The sequence below is a fragment of the Anas acuta genome, chromosome 6 (assembly GCF_963932015.1).
Source record: "Anas acuta chromosome 6, bAnaAcu1.1, whole genome shotgun sequence".
In the NCBI taxonomy this organism is placed as follows: Eukaryota; Metazoa; Chordata; class Aves; order Anseriformes; family Anatidae; genus Anas; species Anas acuta.
In genome coordinates this window covers 29,447,869-29,465,682 of record NC_088984.1, presented here as the reverse complement: position 1 = coordinate 29,465,682, position 17,814 = coordinate 29,447,869, and the positions used below count along the sequence as shown (strand labels likewise).

Here is a 17,814-nt window from a genome sequence, read left to right as displayed (position 1 = left end):
TATTTTGTTTTGAAGGTGGAGGAAATTCAACATCATTGGCTCTGTTTGTGGCCATGTTGACTCCAAATGAGCTCTTTTGTGGTTTTCTTTCTCAAGTTCTCCTGCATGTGCCAGGTTCACTAGCCAGATACCGCCTCCTGTAAGGTCCTGCTCTCTGTCCCCAAATCTGTCCTCCTGCACCCAAACCTGGTGCTGGAGCTGCATGCACAGCCAGCACCAGGAGAGCTGGAGCTTTGGCTGGGATGAGGGAGGGGCACAGGGCACCCCAACAAAGAGTCCCGGAGGCAGCATGCAGGTGGGCACTGGGTATCCTCCAGAAGCCACAGAAATTGGCAATTTGACAAATTCCTCCTCTACTTTGATTTAGAGACAAGTAGAAACAGGGCAGAGTGTCTGACTGGTGTTCTGGACAAACTGGACACTGCCCAAACAGCACGAGGACAGTACTGTTATCCTTACCTAGCCACTGAAGGGAAGCAGGCTGCATTTGGCATAGCAGAACGGGCACCAGCATGGTCCTTGTGAGGACTAATAGGAGGACTACATCTCTATGAAATATTTCTGTTCTGTTATTTGTGAATTCCTACTTCCCAGTGGCACAGTCTGCAACGGGAAGGCCCATTGCTGCTGCAGAGAGCACACAAACCAGCTGCAGGGAAGGACTGCAGGCTTCTTCCAGCTTTAGGAACTGGCTGTTTATTTGCAAGCCAGGCACTACATTTCTCATGCCCTTTGCAATGTGGCATTTTCCCCTGCTGCTGACCGAGCATGGCCATTTTGGTGGGGTCACTGGAGTAGATAAAACTCAAGTTTCTCTTGCTCGTTGCCTAGCATAAAACCCCATACAAGGTCTTCTTGGCAGTGCTGTTGCCGGAGGGTCCATAGCATGAATTTTACCTCAGCTGTCTCCTTCATTCAATCACTAAGCTGCATAATTACTTTTGGAGAAGTCATTTTTCCCATCTTCTGCCCTTTCTTGGCTGGAGGCATAGCATGTCTTAGTTTTAATATAGTGCCTTCTCTCCTAGACGAGCTCTCCATCTCTTCTGCTTTTGTAGAGTTAAGTAAAGCAGAGAAAATGCTGCCTGAAATGAAGCATCTTCCCACAAGCTGAGTTCATCCCTCAAAATATTCAAACCTCAGCTGGATACAGCCCTGAGCAATCGGATCTGGCTGGACCTGCTTCAAGCAGGGGTTTGGACCTGTGGCCTCCAGACGTCCTTTCAAACTAAATCACTTGAGCTCTGTCATTCCTGCCTCTTGCAGAGCCACTTTGCTCCCCTTTTTCCCCTCTCCTCTGCTCTGTCAGTCCTCAGCAGTGACCCGAATCAAGGTGAACCCCTTTGCCCAACTGCCTGGTGTGGGTGAGGGCATCCCCCCAGTGCTGCTGAGCCTCTGATCACGGCTGCCCTGCACGCAGGGTGCATGAGGGGAGCCTTCAGGCTTCACAGCCTGGACCAAATATTTACCCTCTGCACGGTGTGTCACAGGCAATTAAGGTAGCTGAGCTGAAAGCGGAGTGATGAGAGAAGCTGTTTGCTTTTCAAACCGGACCAGCAAGTGCCTATTAAATTACCTGAATTTCAGATATTATTTAGCCGTAAATCTTGTTAACAGTGTTCCACAGTATGGAGATGTGAAGGAAGGGAAATAAAAGGAAACAAAGTGAGGAGGGGATATTTTGGGAATGGCAAAGAAGAAAGGAGGCGAATGCTGGCTGATGGCTTAGGAAGCGGTTCGCAGCTGATGGTTTTATAGGAAAGGCTTCAGCTCCATGAGGAAATCAGCTGGAACAGGCCTGGCAGGATAGCTCTCCACGTGAGAGCTCCTCTTGCAGAATACCAATGAGCTGAATCCAAAACAAAGTGGTCAGAAGAAGCTGTTTCAGGATATTTCCCTGCACCGGGGCAGGAGTGTGGAGGTGGAGGGAGCACGCTCTCCTCGGAGAAGAGGAGCAATCTGGAAAGTTTAAAAGCCAGCTATTCATGCTAGTTGCCCTTTGTGTCAGAATAGCTGGGGTTTCTTTTTAATTTGTTGCTTTGCTTGCTCTGTTGCCCTACTTATTGTATGGAGACTGACCACAGTGGGTATAAAATAATCTTAGGGTTTGGAGGGTGTACATTTTGTTAACTTGAGGAGAAAGAATCCAGATCAGCTACCTTATGCCCCACTTGGAAAGTGCACTGAGGAAGGCTTTGGGAAGGACTGGAAGCAATGAGAAAGAGAAAAGCACTGTTTGCAGAAGGCTGCCAGTTTTGCAAGCTGTCCGTGCCTGCTCTGGGGCTCTCCCAGGTGTGGCCTTTTGCTGGCAGCCAGAAACAATTAACTAGCAAATGGAGTCAGGACAGAGGCTAGCACGAATTACTGCCTCACAGGTGGATGCCCCCGGCCCTTCTGTTCCCCAGCCTGAAGGATTTGGCTCTGGGTTTATCCGGAGTGCACACCAGCCCCTGCTACACCCCTGCTATGCAGGGTGTGAAGCAAAAGCACTGCTCCTATGGGCAGGGGTAGCTACAGGGCCGTCACACCGGCCAGCTGGTGGGTAGCAGCATTACAGACATCCCCTGCTTTGCCGTCGCTTTTGTTGCTAAATTTTGCCACGAGTTCAGCTGGCTCTTGCGGGAGGAGCCCGGCCGGGTGGTTTCTGTGCTCAGCGATGGGCAGCACGCCACGCGCCAAGCCGTCTCGCTGCCAGGAGCAGCAGGTCCTGGCAAGGGGCTGGGGCACGGCCGCGCTTCCCGGCAGCCAGGCGCTGCGGCAGCCTCCAGCCTGCCCTCCTCACAGCATCGCCTCCTGCGTGCGCCTTCTCCCTCCCCAGGCGCCGGCTGATGATGAGAGAAATCGCACCTCGGGCATGCTGTTTCCCAAGAAGCGTGGGAAGAAGGTTTTGCAGACAGCGAGGCAGTGCCCTGAGACATGTTTCCAGCTCCCCACTGTTGCTTGCCAGCGATGCGGCTGCCCCACAAAGCTGCCACCTCAGGTGGCGTTTTGCCCAGGTCGCAGAGGTCCCACATCATCACCCCTTTTCGCTCCATCACGCCTTCTGACAGGCAGGGTTTGAAGCCTGCGACAAGAGCGTGGGCCCCGTGCTGTCAGCACTCAGCTGGTGTTTCCTTCTCCGATGGCCCCGGGCTGAGAGATTGGGTCCTCCCCATCCATGCAATGCAAAGAGGATTTCAAAAGCCTGCTTGCAGCTCCAGCCCAGGCTTTGCAAGGGAACTGCCAGGATACATCCAGCCAGGCCAGGAGAGTACCTGGCCATGGCAGCTGGGAGTCTTTTAAACAAACTAAGATGATTCTCACATCCATCCTGGCCATCTGTGTCGTGCAGGACATGGGTATCAGTCCAGGGCATTGTTAAGCAGTGCCATGGCAGCCCTTTGGTTCTGGTTATCAGCTGGTGACAAGGGCTGATGGCAGGAGGAAAGCCAGGGTTTAAAAGCTGTGATCTGAACCCTGCATTGCTGTTTGTTTCTGGGTCATGCATGAGGCCATGCAGAGCTTATTTTCGGATTCTGGCTTAAAGATGCCTGAAATCTAATTCAGTTTATACCTGGGGAAGCCACAGATCATGGCAGTGACAGCTCCTACTCTGGAGGAATTTGGGGGAGGTAGCAGAGGAGAGAGGGTGATCTTTAAGGTCCCTTCCAACCCGAGATGTTCTGTGATTCTAGCTTGCACTTGATTTTTCTTTCCAGGTGTAGTGAAATTTCACAGAGACATTAGCCTTGCTTCATTAGTGAGGGCTAGAAAATATTTCTGAAAGCCTTCCTTATCACCATGCTGCTCCTTTCCAAACCTTGCCCCTGCATCGGCCAGGTGTGCACGCCGCCTGCAGTGAAGCAAATCCATACTAAAGCCTCCAAGACCTCCCAGAATAAATTGGCATGGCCCCAGTTGGCTCTTTGTCCAGGAACACAAGTGGCCCTCATGGCTGCAGTGGGTGACAGCTTGCTGGATGCGAGTGGCCAGCCATCAGCAGGGCTGCGTGACGGCGTGCTGGTCACAGCACATTAAATAGCACGGTCCCCTGGGCATCCCCTGCTGTGCACCTCAATGCTCTTCACTAGCTCAGCTTTGGAGCACGGATATATTTCGGTCACACCTCTCCTCCTTGGGGGTGCTAACAGCTGTGGGCAGCAGGACCTGGGCATCTCCTCACTCTGCTTGCTTGATGAGGACCAGCTGCCTGGCTCCTCTGTGAGGGGCTGCAGAGAGCCACTGGCTGAGGATGTGGGCATGCAGGGACTTTCTCCTTCCTCATCGCACTCCTCGGGCTCTTCAGATACCAGGTATTTCTTCCCTGGGTAGGATTTTCCAACCTTGAGGGCTTGGAAATTAGTTGGCTGCATTGAAAGCTGCTGGGTCTGGGTAGAGAGCAAGTTAGGAAAACATCTTTTCAAGTGTTTTGTTGACATGTTTACCCTAATTTTGTCAAGCCTCAGGGAGCTGGTACACAACTTAAAACAGCTTCTGTTTTGTTTTTTTTTAAGTTCCTCAAGGGCTGCTCTAGGCAGGCACCATCAGGAAAGCTGGTCTGAACTGACTTCTCAGTTAGAGTAATTAAACCCACTTTAATTTTATCTCTGGGGGAAGAGTCCCTGGATGGGCGATGCACTCAGCTCAGGCTCATTGTACCAGGGCAGCCCTCACGCTGTGGTCAGGATGAGATAATTTGCCACTGTCACTTGAAATTTCTGCCTGCTGTCTGTTTTTCTGTGAGTGGCAGTGTGTGCCTGGGAAGCTCCCTGTCATTGTGACGTGCTTGCAGTTCGTTCTGTAGTTTGTGACTTCTACCCGTGCCTGCTTGCTCTCACCCAGAGATACCGGTGCCTGTTTGATCTAGCTTACCTCACTTTGAATCACAGCTGCATTAATCCTCCTTAAGCCTAACCACAAAGAGACTTAAAGCAATTTAACTGGGAAGCTTCGCATTTAATTTAGGCGAACATTTCTGGGGCTCCCTGTGCAGGACGCCTCGCTGTCCTGTGGTCACAGCCAGCAGCCATATGTACAGCGCTTGTCTGCATGGGTTGCAGCCTTGGTCTGGAGCCAAAGCATGAATAATTCCTGCTGCTGCGTTCCCTGTGGTCCTGAGGAAGACCTGCCCCATGGTGGGATGTGGATCTGAGCCACGCTGGGTGCCAGGGCGATCCTCCGTGTGCAAGCTTGCTATTGCATGTCTCTGGACTCAGGGAGTTTGTGGGATCGCATTCCTAGGGTCTGGGAAAGACAACAAAGAAATACCAATCCATGCAGGTCATGCTGCTGTTGTATAACCACATCCCTTCAGAAGAGGTCTGTGTCTCCTCTGCAGAGCTTCTCAGTGGTCTGTGGACAGGTAAAAAAAGCAGGCTTGCAGAGAGGATATGTTTAACAAAGCATTTTGGGGCAGCATTGGCTTTCTTCCAGCCCCAACCATCCCAGTGTTCATCCCATCCCAGTGTCTGTGTCAGCATGCTCCTGTGCCCTCGAGATCAGAGCTTGCAGGGTGTTCAGATCTCTTCGGTGTCAGAAATCACGTGGATTTATTGACTTGGAGTGGATTTAAGTGGGAAGTGGCTGAAATAGAAGCAGGTTGGTTCTGATGTCCGTCTGTTCTGGCCCAAGTGCTAGATCTGCATATTGAATGTGTGAAGACGAATGTTGCATTGCATTTGGCTTGCAAGGTGTTAGGAGGATTCAGCATTCCCCTGCACCCCCGAGGCAAGGAGTACATCACTGGGAGCAAGGTGGGATTTCAAATCCTTCTGGCACTGAACATTTTTAAGTGTTTATCCTCGGGGATGTTTCTGTTCCTCTGACCGGTTCCTGATCTTTCTCAAAGAGGTCTTCAACCCCAGACAAGGGAGAAAGGGACCTTACTGTGTCTCACTGCTTCCTCTTGCCTTTGCCACTGTTGCTTTCAACATGCTCAGCTTGCAGGGACGTTCAAAGAGGGACAGAAAAAAAATACCCTGGCATGTGCTTGTATCGGTTTTGAAGCCTCTGGCTTTACTGGAGGACTCTCAGTAGACCTTGTGGAGTGGTTTTGCAGAATGGACACAGGCTACAGGCAAAGCATTTTTCTTTCTTTTCCAGCTCTCTATTTTTAAGCCGGCTCTGAAGCCCTCTCCTGAGTACTCAGATTGCTGTTTTGTTGGGTTTGTTTTGTGATAACTTTCACTGCAGCTATTTTGGGGTAGAAATGTGATAAAAGGGAAGAGGAAGGAAAGATTTATTTTCCAATTCTTTTTTTCTTAAAGCCAGAAGTGAGAAAATGGAAAATATAAAAGAATATGAAAATGCCCCAATTCTTTCAAAATACTACTTGCTGTTATCCACTAAATTACAGATTTTGTGCATCAACAAAAATGTAAACTGCAGCTCCTGTAGAAATATTGGGGCGTTTTGGTTTGTCCACTCTGGCTAGGGTGCTGACCTGGAGACACAGGGGGAATTTTCTTTGGCTTCAGCTGCTTTGAAGGACCCGTTGTTCCTTAACAGTGGTTGTTTATGCTGACGTACGCATTTTGTGTGCATCTGTCAACACAGGAGGGGGAAATTATTGAAATGGGTAATAAAGGAGATGAAAACAATCCATGCTGGTCTCCGGATAATAACCAGCTGACATTAAGACTAAGCCCAGCCGATTACAGTTAATAATAAATGATCATTAATTAAAGCTAAATTACAGGGGAAGGTGCAGGCTTGGCTCTCAATCCAATTAGAGGCCTGTAATTCATAACGGAGAGAAGCTGTCCAGCCGGTGAATAAATGATCAAAGGCCAGCAAAGTCAACAGCAGGACTGTGTAATGGTTTAGGTGACGTGTTGATAGGGAAGAGGCCAGGGAAGGATTAGCAGGACCGTGGCCAGGCATCTTGTTTGGTTTGCCATGCGGCATGACAACGGGGGACGTGGCAGCGCACGCGCCTGTGTCCGTGTGCGAGGGCCCAAAACCAGGCCACAGCCTGGCTCCAGAGCCCCTTGCAGCAGCCCCAGAGGGATGTATGGGCCTGGTGGAAGGGGGATCTTCATTGTAAGGCCCTAGTGGGGACAGCTGGAGGGAAAAGGCCCTTGGGCAGCTGGTCGGGCCTCTGGGAGGAGGGCCAGGAGGGTGTTTGTTGAGGACACACCATTAAGCGGCAACAAACAACACGCAAGGTGGTTTTGGCTCTGTTCCAAAGCCTCCACTGCATCTCAGAAAGTCATGGCCTCATATGCCTGAGCCTGACTGACTACTTCTTCAGGAATCACAACTTTAAAAATGCGGATTTGTCAGGGCCAAAGGGAAGTGCTTAAGCTCGTCCCCTCTCCCCAGTCACGCCTGGGGCCCAGCTGGCTCCCAGCCCCTCTTGCAGCACCGGAGGAATTGTGCCACAGTGTGTGAAGTCCCCACATGGTGTGAGAAGCAGAGGGAGATGATGACAGCCACTCGCTTCGCTTTCAGAAGCAAAACTGAAGCCGGTACAAGTTCAGACCTGACTCTGATGTGTCATGTGTGTGAGGATGGGGAGTCAGAGGAGACATTCATACCCTCAAAGTCGATGCTATCATTGGCAAGGGAGCAGTTCTTCACTGGGAGATGAGAAGATGAGTCAAGAAAAGGCTGCCAGTGGAGCAGAACATGCAACCATCCCTGGCAGCATCAGTGATGCTGACAAACCAGGGAAAACAGGTTACGTTCACTGGGGAAGCATTAGGGATAAGCAGGTAATGTGTGGAGGCACCCAGCCAGCAGTAGAGGATGTGAAGCCAAATAATTCCCATTTTATTTCCCTCTTCTGCCAATAGTCTGGGAACCAAACCCATTGCTCAGACTGCTTTGAGTAGGTGGAAGCCCTCTCTGCTTCCATGAATGGTGATCAGGGAACCTTGCTTACCCACAGTTTACTCTGTGCTTCAAGTGCTACCACCTCGCGTAACTGTGATGGAGTCAGAGAGCAGTAGGAGCTCCATCCAAACCACCAGCCCCAGCGTGTTCACACACTTCAAGGCTTGGATTCTGGGGACAGAAGATTACTTGTTAAACCTTGTGGTGGTATACAGAAGCTTTAGATCACGCCACTTTCCAAAGGCCTGAGAACTACCAACTATGGGGAAAAACAACTTTTTGAAAGATTGGGGTGTTTACAGCAGACTCAGACCTTCAGATATGTCCCTCAAATGATCTTCAGATAATTTGTAACATCTACTATGCTCTGAAAACACTGTTGTGGTCCAAAGAAGCTCTACCTATGTTTTCTGCTCGTTTCTTCTGTGTCTGACCTGCACAGCAACTGATCCAGATGTTCTAGACTAGATTAAAGGGAATGCTCTCATTCAGGAATAAACGTGCGGGTTTGATCTTTTTGTTTTGTTTTATTTAATGTAGTGAAGAGAAAGCCTTTTTGTATTTTGGCTCAACACACTTTCACACTGCCAGTATTCACGTAGGTAATTCAGAAAGATGCTCTAGTTTGGACTTGCATACTGTATAATTAACCACCAGGTGTAGACCCATCCTTGTGGCACCCCTGTGAAGTGTGAGCTGGAGGATGGCTGACACAGCTGAGGCACCGGGGCTTGCTGGGACCAGATGAGTATCAGCTTGTGCCAGCACTGGGTACAAGGTAGGAGCCAGGGAAGAGAAGCTGGCAAAGTTTAGTCTCTTTGCACAGCTTTGTCAGAGGAGGCAGTTACTGACTGGAGGCAGTATTTCCTAAACTGCACTGCCTATGCTTTCCAGGCCAGTGTGTGCATGTACCTGCGTGCAGAGCAGCTGTGGACAAAAGAAGTTCCAGGTCTACAACATGACACTGGGCAAGGCTGCAATGGCTACATCGTGGTCTTGTATCTTCAAGAAGAAGCAAGAGGGAACCCGATCCTGCAGCCAGCCAAATCAAAATACAAATAAAAAGAATGAGATGAGCCTGGAAATATTTTGATTACCTTTCTCCAAACAATTTTATTTATTTATTTATTCAGAGACTTGATCTTTCCATGTTTCTAGGCTCCAGACCTGGGTGCGCAGACAGCAAGAGCAATTTTTGGGGGTGTTCACAATGGACTGCCCTACCCCACAATTCCCACAATGGATTGGCACCCGCACCCGGTGTGAACATCTGGTTTGATGCTGAAGGCACTGTTTAAAGAGCAAGCTTCTGATCTGAATTTCCTTCTAACTGAAGCTTCTAAAGGCTCCAGCACGATATAGCAGGGTACAGTTATGCAGGAAATTGCCTTCAATCCATTTGACTGTATCTGAGATGATTTTTTCCCTTCCTGACCTTCAGAGGTTATTCTGGAAAACTGATTTTCAAGGTGCTATTGCAGGAAGAATAAAAATAGCCAAACAGATGAACTGATCTCACTGAGAGTGCAAATACTTCCAAGTGCTTATAGTTCAGAAACCATGAGACCTGTAGCAGGAAGCAGAGGGAATCCCTATACAAAAGAAGGAAATTTGGGAAGAATGACTTAATCTAAGAGAAAATTAGGTGCTGTGGCCTGTTGCTAGCAAGGCAAGAGTGTCTCAAAGCACCAAGCCCATGTGCTTGTCATGCAGGGTGCCAGAGCACAACACCCCTGTACAGCTGAACCTTCTTGGTGGAGCAGGGCTGCTGGCATCTCACGAAGGTTTCAGAGCCCCGCTCTGGGGACTCCACCATCTGAGTACTCCATCTGAAGAACGGTGTGGGATGAAATTTGAAAATACCTCTAAAATTGCCTCGCAAATGCCAGCCTGGGAACTGCTTAAAACCAAATGTCATCAAGCTGATTTAGGAGGAAAGCCTGATTTAATCTTCCAGCACTGGAAGCTATTGCTTTTGGGAAGTGTGATCATGGAGACAGAGCTGGCTTAGGCTCCCAAGCTCTGCTGTGGGTGTCTGCAGGGTGATGTGATCCCCTTGTTGTGAGAAATGCCTCTCAGAGACAGCAAAGAGCACACTAAGCAAATACTCTTCTGATCCTTTCCCCCTCCCCATCCATCCATCTCCCCTTTTCTCTGTCATGTTAGCAGCACTGCCCTCCTTTCCCAGGGCTCCCCACCCTCAGGAATTTCTGGGGAGGGAAGTTCGGCTTCTGCTTTGGCTTCAGCCATTAGCTACCAAGATTATGCTGGGGTACAGTTTGACCTTTTGGTGGATGAGGGCTCATACTTTAAAGATGACTTGACTACAGCACTCATGGGGGCTTGGAGAAATGAGAGAAGAGATAACAGAATAAGGAGGAGTCACAAACCAGATAAGACTCAGAAAAGCCCTCAATAACACTTCTACCTAGAGTAAAAGACCTGGCATCATTGCTTGAGGCACGGTGGGGAGAGACTGAAAAATAAGCCGCTAAGATTTTTCTTGCAAAGATGTGAACTCAGCAGGTGGAACAAATTCATAAGGATCCTCCCCCTTCCACACCCCACAGCTTTTAAAAAGCAGGACCCAACAGATTTACTGTGTCACACTCCTGATCATAGACCATGGAGGATTTGTAGAGCTCTGGACACTTCCCCTCAGCTGTACACAGCACTGGTGGCCCGCTACACTCCTGTCAACGTTGTCACTGCCCATGCTTCCTCATGGCACCCTTGCCCACGTGCTGTGCTGCTCCGAGCCCGTTTCACCTCTGCACACCAAAAGCTTGCTGTGAGTGCCTTCAGGTGGGACCTGGCTGCTTCAGCAGAGCCCTCCAGCACCAGTCAGAGCCACAGCTTCAGACCTGGTCACCTTGCCGTATGTTGGCTCCAATTCAGTGAGGGATGGACGTGTGCCGTACCCCACACTGGGGGTTATCTCAGGTATTTAGGTTATGCTAGGCATCTGCTTTATCTCAGGATTCAGCATCCAGCCCCTCCGGATCCTGGACAGTGAGAAACTGGCAGATAGTTTCACCCCCAGAGCTTTGATTTTGTAACTTTTAGCTGTCCCTTGTCTCCTGGCCATTACATGCCAATTCTCCCCGGCACACCTCGTTTAATTTCACCGTATTCACTGAAAAGTGGTGTAGGATGTTCATTTGGGCTACTCAGGGTGTTTTGTTTTTCAAAAAGGCTCAGATTTGGGAACGGGCTTTGGGCAGGGTGCAGTAACAGCTGTCCCTGTAGCCACTGGCCCAGCTGGGACTTGAAGTTGTTATCCTTACCCATCCGGCCCCTGACTGCTTGAGTCCAGCCTAGGGGGAAAAAAGAAAACAAGGCACAGTGGGAGCCCATGGAGGGAGGGAGGAGGCTGGAAAGTCCCTGCAGGCTTGTGATGCTGATTCCTCTCTTCCATTTTACACATCCTAAAGCCATTTCCCTTGAGGCTGAGGAAAGCAGATAGACTTAAGTAGCTGCTACTCTTCAGTCTTTTAGAAGTAGAAGCCCTTGTGAGTATGGTCAGCATCTACAAAGGGAGAGGGAGATGTTATCGCTTTCCAAACAGAAAGAGATTTTTCCCTCTGCCCCCAGGAGATGTTTCCAAAAGGGACAGGATGCCCCCTGCCCAGCCAAAGGCAGGGGATACATGGTCCTGAGAGCTGAGGCACAAAGTTTGTTTGGGTCCTCATGGATTTCACCACCGTGGTTAGAATTTTTGATATCTCATTGGGAATGATTCATGTTTGGGCCTCTCTTTGTGGCAGGGGTTTTCATAACAGCTTTCTCTGATGCATATCAAGAGCTGAGTGAGCGATGAATTCTTCCCTCACTCGGGATATTTATAGTGTCTTTCTTTCTTCTCAGGCGAGTCACCTATTTTCGCAGAGCTTGTAGGCGCTTCGTGTCAGCGAGACTTCAACTCCTCTGCCAAAGCTAGGGGAGATTGGCCAAAGGGTTCAAAAGTTTCTCAGAACTGGGATGGTGGATTGGCTGGGATTGCCCTCTCATACACTTTTACTTTAAACCCCACTACATGAGCCTTGCATCTTAAGAAACTGAGCTAAAAGCCACGAGACTACACATTTCAGCCTTTATTTTTGGAGGCACCTAGGGCTGTGTTTTCCATCTGTTTCTCCACAGTTGGGCGAGCTAACATTTTGTTTCTCAGTTTGCACTGGAGCTGGGTTCTCGGTATTTTGCTGGGGAAATTGGAATCGTGTCGGCAGCATCTCTTCCAGGGTGCATCGGCTCTGACCAGACCAGGTGGGATGAGACCCACAGCATCTGGTGTGGGCTTATTATAGCTCTGCCTGCTTACCCAGAATGGATGAGGACCAACGTGTATTTCTTTTCACCAAGGGCCTATTCTGCACTCTGGGTGGGCAAGCATAGCTGCCTGACTGCTTTTCTGTCCCCAAAAAAACGTGTCTGAACTCATGTTTTCACCTGGAGGGCTCAAGAAGGGGGGAGAGCAGGTTGATCTGACCAGATGAGTTGCCAAGATGTCCATCCATCACCCCTAAGCCGCTGTTTTGTAGTCTCAAATAGGGAACTGGAGCTGCAGGAGTGAATGTTTGCACAATGGAGATTCAAGCCTGGGGGAGGTTTCCTGTCTAAACAGAAAAAAAATATATATGCAGATTTTAAAATAGTTTTTATATTTAGGAGAGTTTTGTGTCTTCTCCTTCACCAGTGAATACAACCAACCAACTCCTCCTATTGTTGGAATAAAATAAAATAAAATATAAAATAAAATAAAATAATGAGCAAAACAAAAATTTGAGGACTTCTTCTATAAGTACTTATTCCACTGCTTCTTTTTTTTTCCCTATTCTATTCTATTCATTTTTTTTTTCCTGTTCTGTTCTCTCTCTCTGTAGATGCTGTCCCTATGATCCTACTGCCTGTGCCGTGTATCCCCCCAGCCCCAGGCTGCTCTGTAGCCCAGGTTAGTGCTCCCGTGCCACCTCCCGCTGCCTGGGAGGGCTGTGTTGCACCATCCTCCAGCAGCTCTGTGCACTTGTGCCCTCCTCCTCTTCCCACAGCCTGATTTATTGGCTTTATCTTTCCCTTTTACAGCCACCCTTTGCTGCACCTGATTGCAGTGACCTCCGGTCCCCGCATAGCTCGCATTCCTCAGGGGAGGGCTGCAGGCTCAGGAAGGGCTTTCTCCTTCCCAGAGCCCCTCCAGAAGAGATCAGTGTGTCCCTCAGCCACATTAGTTGACACTGCAACCCAGCCCTACACTGTCTGTAACCTGCTGATGGTGGCTCTGATCATGTTCATGGCCTGCCATAGAAACACGCTGCAAATTATCAATAAAACTTGATGAGAGCCTGAGGGAGAAGCGGTGTGGGGCAGGCACAAAGTTATCCTACAGCTGCGGTAGCTGGCAGGGGTCAAGCTGGCAGGAGTCTAGGGAAGTTGGGATGTCTTTCTAAGGAGCAGAGACTGGCTCAGAGGAAAAAAGCTCAAAAATCTGCCCGGGAGGCTGGGCAGACCCAGATCCTTCAGGATCAAGGCCACACGGTGGGGAAGCTGTCCATCCAGCCATCTTCTCTCCTCCCCTGGAGGTGCTGGGGTGCCACTAGCTACCCCTGGGCTGAGCCCCTAATTCATACAACCATAAAATCATTTAGGTTGAAAAGCCTTACGATCACCAGGCCCAACCCTCAGCCTGACACCAGGCCAGGGAGCCAGCGGGGGCCATGGCTCCCCTAGGCCTCACTGACCAGTTGTGACACGTTCCCCACAGAAAAACAACAAGGGCTGGGCTGACGCTGGGCCAGGGATGAATCAGCCCCTCCGTCCTTTCTTCCCCTTCCTTCCAGTGATCCCAGTCTGTGCTGGCAATGGGAGAAGTCACATCAGAGGCCCAGCTGATGGGCTGGCATGGGGAGGGAAGCTCATCTCTTTGCATCGTCGCTGGGAGCTGTGCCTCGATGGGGTTAAGTCTTCCCCAGGAAAGAGGCAGATGAGACAGTAAAATGGTCGCTGAAGGTTTAATTAAGTTCTGCAAGTGGAGACCTAGCAAGGTGGAAGAGTGCCCGCTATTTCCCAACACCACACTGCAACTCTTGCAACAACTGAGATAAATTAAGCTGATGGGCACTTCTGTGCTGGAGGCACAAGGCTTTTAGTGTATCGCGTTTTGTCTTTGTCATTGCACAGTTCAGGGCAGAAGGAGCTGAAATAGCAGCTGATTAAAACAATTACAACCCTCCTGCATCGTCACAGCCTGCCACAGACAGCCACACATTGCTGGGCTGTGACTTAGAGAGGGAGACAGCATGGGCATTAAATGGGTGCTCACTCTCCACTTGGTGTCCTCTGTGCCAAAAAACAAACAAACAAACAAACAAAAATATTCTGTAGGTTGGCCAAGATAGGCTTTACCAGACCCTCTTCTAACAGGGGTTCCCAACCAGCCTCTTCCCCTCAGTTTTGTTTGAGGGCATCTGAGGTCTTGGACTGCTTTTTTCCTTCAGAAAGGAGAACTTGTGACCTGCCGCTGTGGTGTTTGACCCTGCAGCAGTAACTTTGCTCTTTTGGCATTGCGTGGTTCTACATCCCACCCTCAGGACATACACATACAAATACAGCCACTTATTGCAGACAGTCTTGGGGTGTGTTTATGCATTTGAAAGCAAGAATAGGGACCAGGAGAGCTGGGTTTTTGTTGCACTGTGGGTGGAAAACCCCAGCCCTCTGGGGTTCGGTCACTGCGGCCTTCCTCTATTTTCTCCCTGTGACTTCCCTAGCCTTTCTCATGTATTTGAATGAAACTTCTGCATAAATGACTGTTAAAGGCACTGCACCAACTCCAGCAAGCACAATTAACCTCCCAGTGAGGGTTAAAATCTCCCGTGTTATCCAGCCAGACGGCCTAATCCACGGTGACTGCCCTCAAAGGCACTGTGTTGTACCGGTTCTGGAAAGTCTTTGCTCCGTGAATCCTCCACAGCTTCAGGTAATTACAGGAGAGGATCTTGCTGGAGGTCTTTAAAACAGGAATTGGGCATGAGACACTTGAAACACTGGAAGTTAAATCTGAAGATTTAGGTTTTACCTGACGTTTAGATTCAGATTACCTTAAGCATTAGGATTTGAAGTTTCTTACAGGTTATGAGATGACCCCGTCTACGTGACGGATATGCAGAGATAATTGATAGCAAACAGCATTGCCAGATCTTTTGCTGCATGTAATTACATATCAGCACATACCCCTAAGTGATTAATTACTGCCTGATATGCTTTTGGAGCTGAGGGAGCCCCTCCCTTCCCCAACTCCTTATTTTTTTCCTTAGGAAGGAGTCTTGTTGGCTTATAATTGGGGACATTTGAGCCAATATTAGGAGAACACCATCTATAGGGAGTTGTGCCCGCAGTCCAGCTGTGCAAGGCATGTGATACACACACACACACACTCACACATGTGCACACTGATCCCCAAATCCCTCCTGCCCATGTGTGGAGCCAGAGCTGGTGATAAGAGAGAGGAGCTTGAGAGGAGGGCTGGTCAGAAACTGTCAGGTTTCCCAGACTGTCAGGTGTTTCTGCCTTTGTTTTCTTTTAATAGAGTATAATAATAATAATTTATTGGGATAGGAGAATCATAGGACTGATTCAAACACACCCCTGTTTTGGATGCTGATGCAACAACCCTTGAAAAAGGAATGAAGCACCTCTGATACTGTCTATGAATCTTCCTCCTTTCTCATCTTGGGAATGGCTGCCATGTGGCTTTCATGTATTTTTGGCTGATGTGATGATTCTTGATGTCGCAACCTTAGGTTTTCTTGGTTTCATCCATACAAATGTAAGTTCTTATTTTTTTTCAGCGGCTCGCACCCTGCACTAGGAACATGTCTCGCAGCCAGCGTGGCATGGAAAATGTGCATGTGATTGATTTTGTTGCCTGGAGCCAGTGTTGATTTGAGATTCTGTGCGTGTTATGTTTTGTGTATTGATATATTTTTAATTCGTCTGCAGTTAGAGCTCTCTATTTTCCCCCAAAGATGCTAAGCTTGGTACGAGGTTGGCTGAAAGGCAGCCTGAACAGGGCAGAGCTGAGCTGTGTCTCCTGGCTTGGGTGGTCCTCCAGACCTGATCTCAGGGGGGCTGAGAGGAGGGACAGCACTGTGGGACTGCCCTATTCCACCCTGCAGCTGCTGTGAGTGATTTCCCAAGCCTTGATAGGAGGTGGCAGAGCCCTCATCTTTCCCTCCACACGTAGTCACCAGCTGAACAAATCCTCCTCTACCTGGGGAAGTGAAGCTTAATGAATACGGTCACAGCACCCCAAAGCAAGACCTTGGGGCACCAGGTCAACCTGAAAATTGTCTGGAAAACCAACACAGAAACCTTGAGCAGTTCACCAGAAGCTGCATTGCTTCATGGTCAGGAGGTGGGCAACAAGGGAGAGCCTTGAGGTCAAACCTGCAGGGCTGGGATTTAAACGATCTGCTGACTCTGTCACAGCCTGTAAGTGTCCAGAGCTTGTTCGTGAGCAATTAATGTGGTTGTCTCAAGCAGAGCCATGGAGAGCACAATTAAGTAATTAATAGTAATTAAAGGGACGTTATCCGTGGGCATGTTGTCCATGTTCATCCTTCACAGCCCCGCATCAGTGACTGCCCTATGCCAGCTCCCCCAGGCAAGGGCAGAAGTCAAGGGGAAAGGGCCTGGGTGGGCACCAGCATGGGACCAGCCCCACGTGGGACCAGTTTGTCCTCTCCGTCAGCCCCACAGGACACCCGGGGTGCCACCAGAGCCCCAGGTGACAGTTCAAGGCAACCAGGCTCTTCCATCATGGTTGTTCAAGGCAGCTGGCTTAGTCTACTCTCATCTATTTAATCGTGGTTGTTCCTAAACTCTAACTGCTCCACCCCTTTTCAATCAGTAAAGACATAACTCTTGGGGACTTTGACATTTCCACCATTAATGTGGAACTGCCTGAAGGGGAAGTTTCAAGGAGGAACAGAAAAACAGCCCCACTCCCACCCTACCCCCGCCAGATCTGAGCAAACCTCTGCTAGTGACGGATGTTGAGGACTGGGAGGAGAAAATGTCTCCTTGTGGGCTGCTTTGTTTTGTTGTTGTTTTATTATCATTTTTATTTTATTTTTTCAAGCATCCCAATCAACAGCAAAGTCAAGACAGGACAAGAAAAAAGCAACGTAGGGATGAAGCGAAGAATTCAGCTTTAGGCTTCACACGCACTGCTCTTTGCTTTGAAAACCAACAGATGAATCCCCCTTTGAGATGGAGAGGGGGGAAAAAAATAATGTTTGAGCTTTTGAAAACGTTCCCTGCGTTATTTGCTGAATTTGACTTCAAGCCGCAAATATTCTGCTCTCCATAAAGGGCATGCATCTTCTTAAGCAGGTTTACCTTTCAGCTCTAACCACCGCTGGTCCCTGGTGCTTGCAGATACGTTTCGTCGACAGGACCAGGCTTTTCAGGAACGGCCTTTAGCAGTGTCCTGGGGGCTCACATCAAGAGGAGAAATGTGCTAGGTTCTCTCTGTTCTACTTCTGAACACCTTCCCCTTCCTTTCAATGCTTCCCCCTGCCTCAAAGAGTAGCTAAGCTGTAGGTTTTCAATGATTTTGTGTCTTTATCCTATTTATGCATTGCAGGACATTAGAAACAACTGAGAACCGAATCTGTCTCTCCAAGTCACAGCATACAGTGTAAGGCCCCCAGACATTTCCCTGCAGTCAAAAATCTCCTGATATTTCATACATTAAATCGATATATGGAAGCTGTTCTTTTGCTGTTACATTTTTTCACAAGCTATGTATTTACCCTTGCTAGGGCTCCTCAAAAAAATGTGTCAGGGCTTCTGGCTCATGCCAGCAGCGTGTGGTTTCTTGAGAGTGAGTCATTGCATTTGCAAGGCTTCAGCTTGAACTGGAAGCTGGATTTCTGCGCTGTTCCTGGGGACTTGCCTACAGCCAAAAACTACTCGGAGGTATGCGGGGATGCAAGGGAA

General features: G+C 49.1%; 2 long non-coding RNA genes across 2 annotated transcripts in view; both read left to right on the top strand.

Annotated features, from left to right (window-relative positions):
- LOC137858446 (uncharacterized) overlaps positions 1 to 17,545 on the top strand; it is a 97,792-nt gene extending 80,247 nt beyond the window's left edge. The window contains exons 3-4 of the long non-coding RNA XR_011097734.1: positions 12,699 to 14,788; positions 16,952 to 17,545. This is a non-coding gene — a long non-coding RNA (uncharacterized lncRNA). The remainder of the gene's footprint in view (positions 1 to 12,698; positions 14,789 to 16,951) is intronic.
- LOC137858445 (uncharacterized) lies at positions 4,060 to 10,607 on the top strand. Its single transcript, XR_011097733.1, has 3 exons — positions 4,060 to 4,292; positions 8,473 to 8,593; positions 8,710 to 10,607. It is a non-coding gene; the product is annotated as an uncharacterized lncRNA (long non-coding RNA).
- Positions 17,546 to 17,814: the final 269 nt, after the last annotated feature.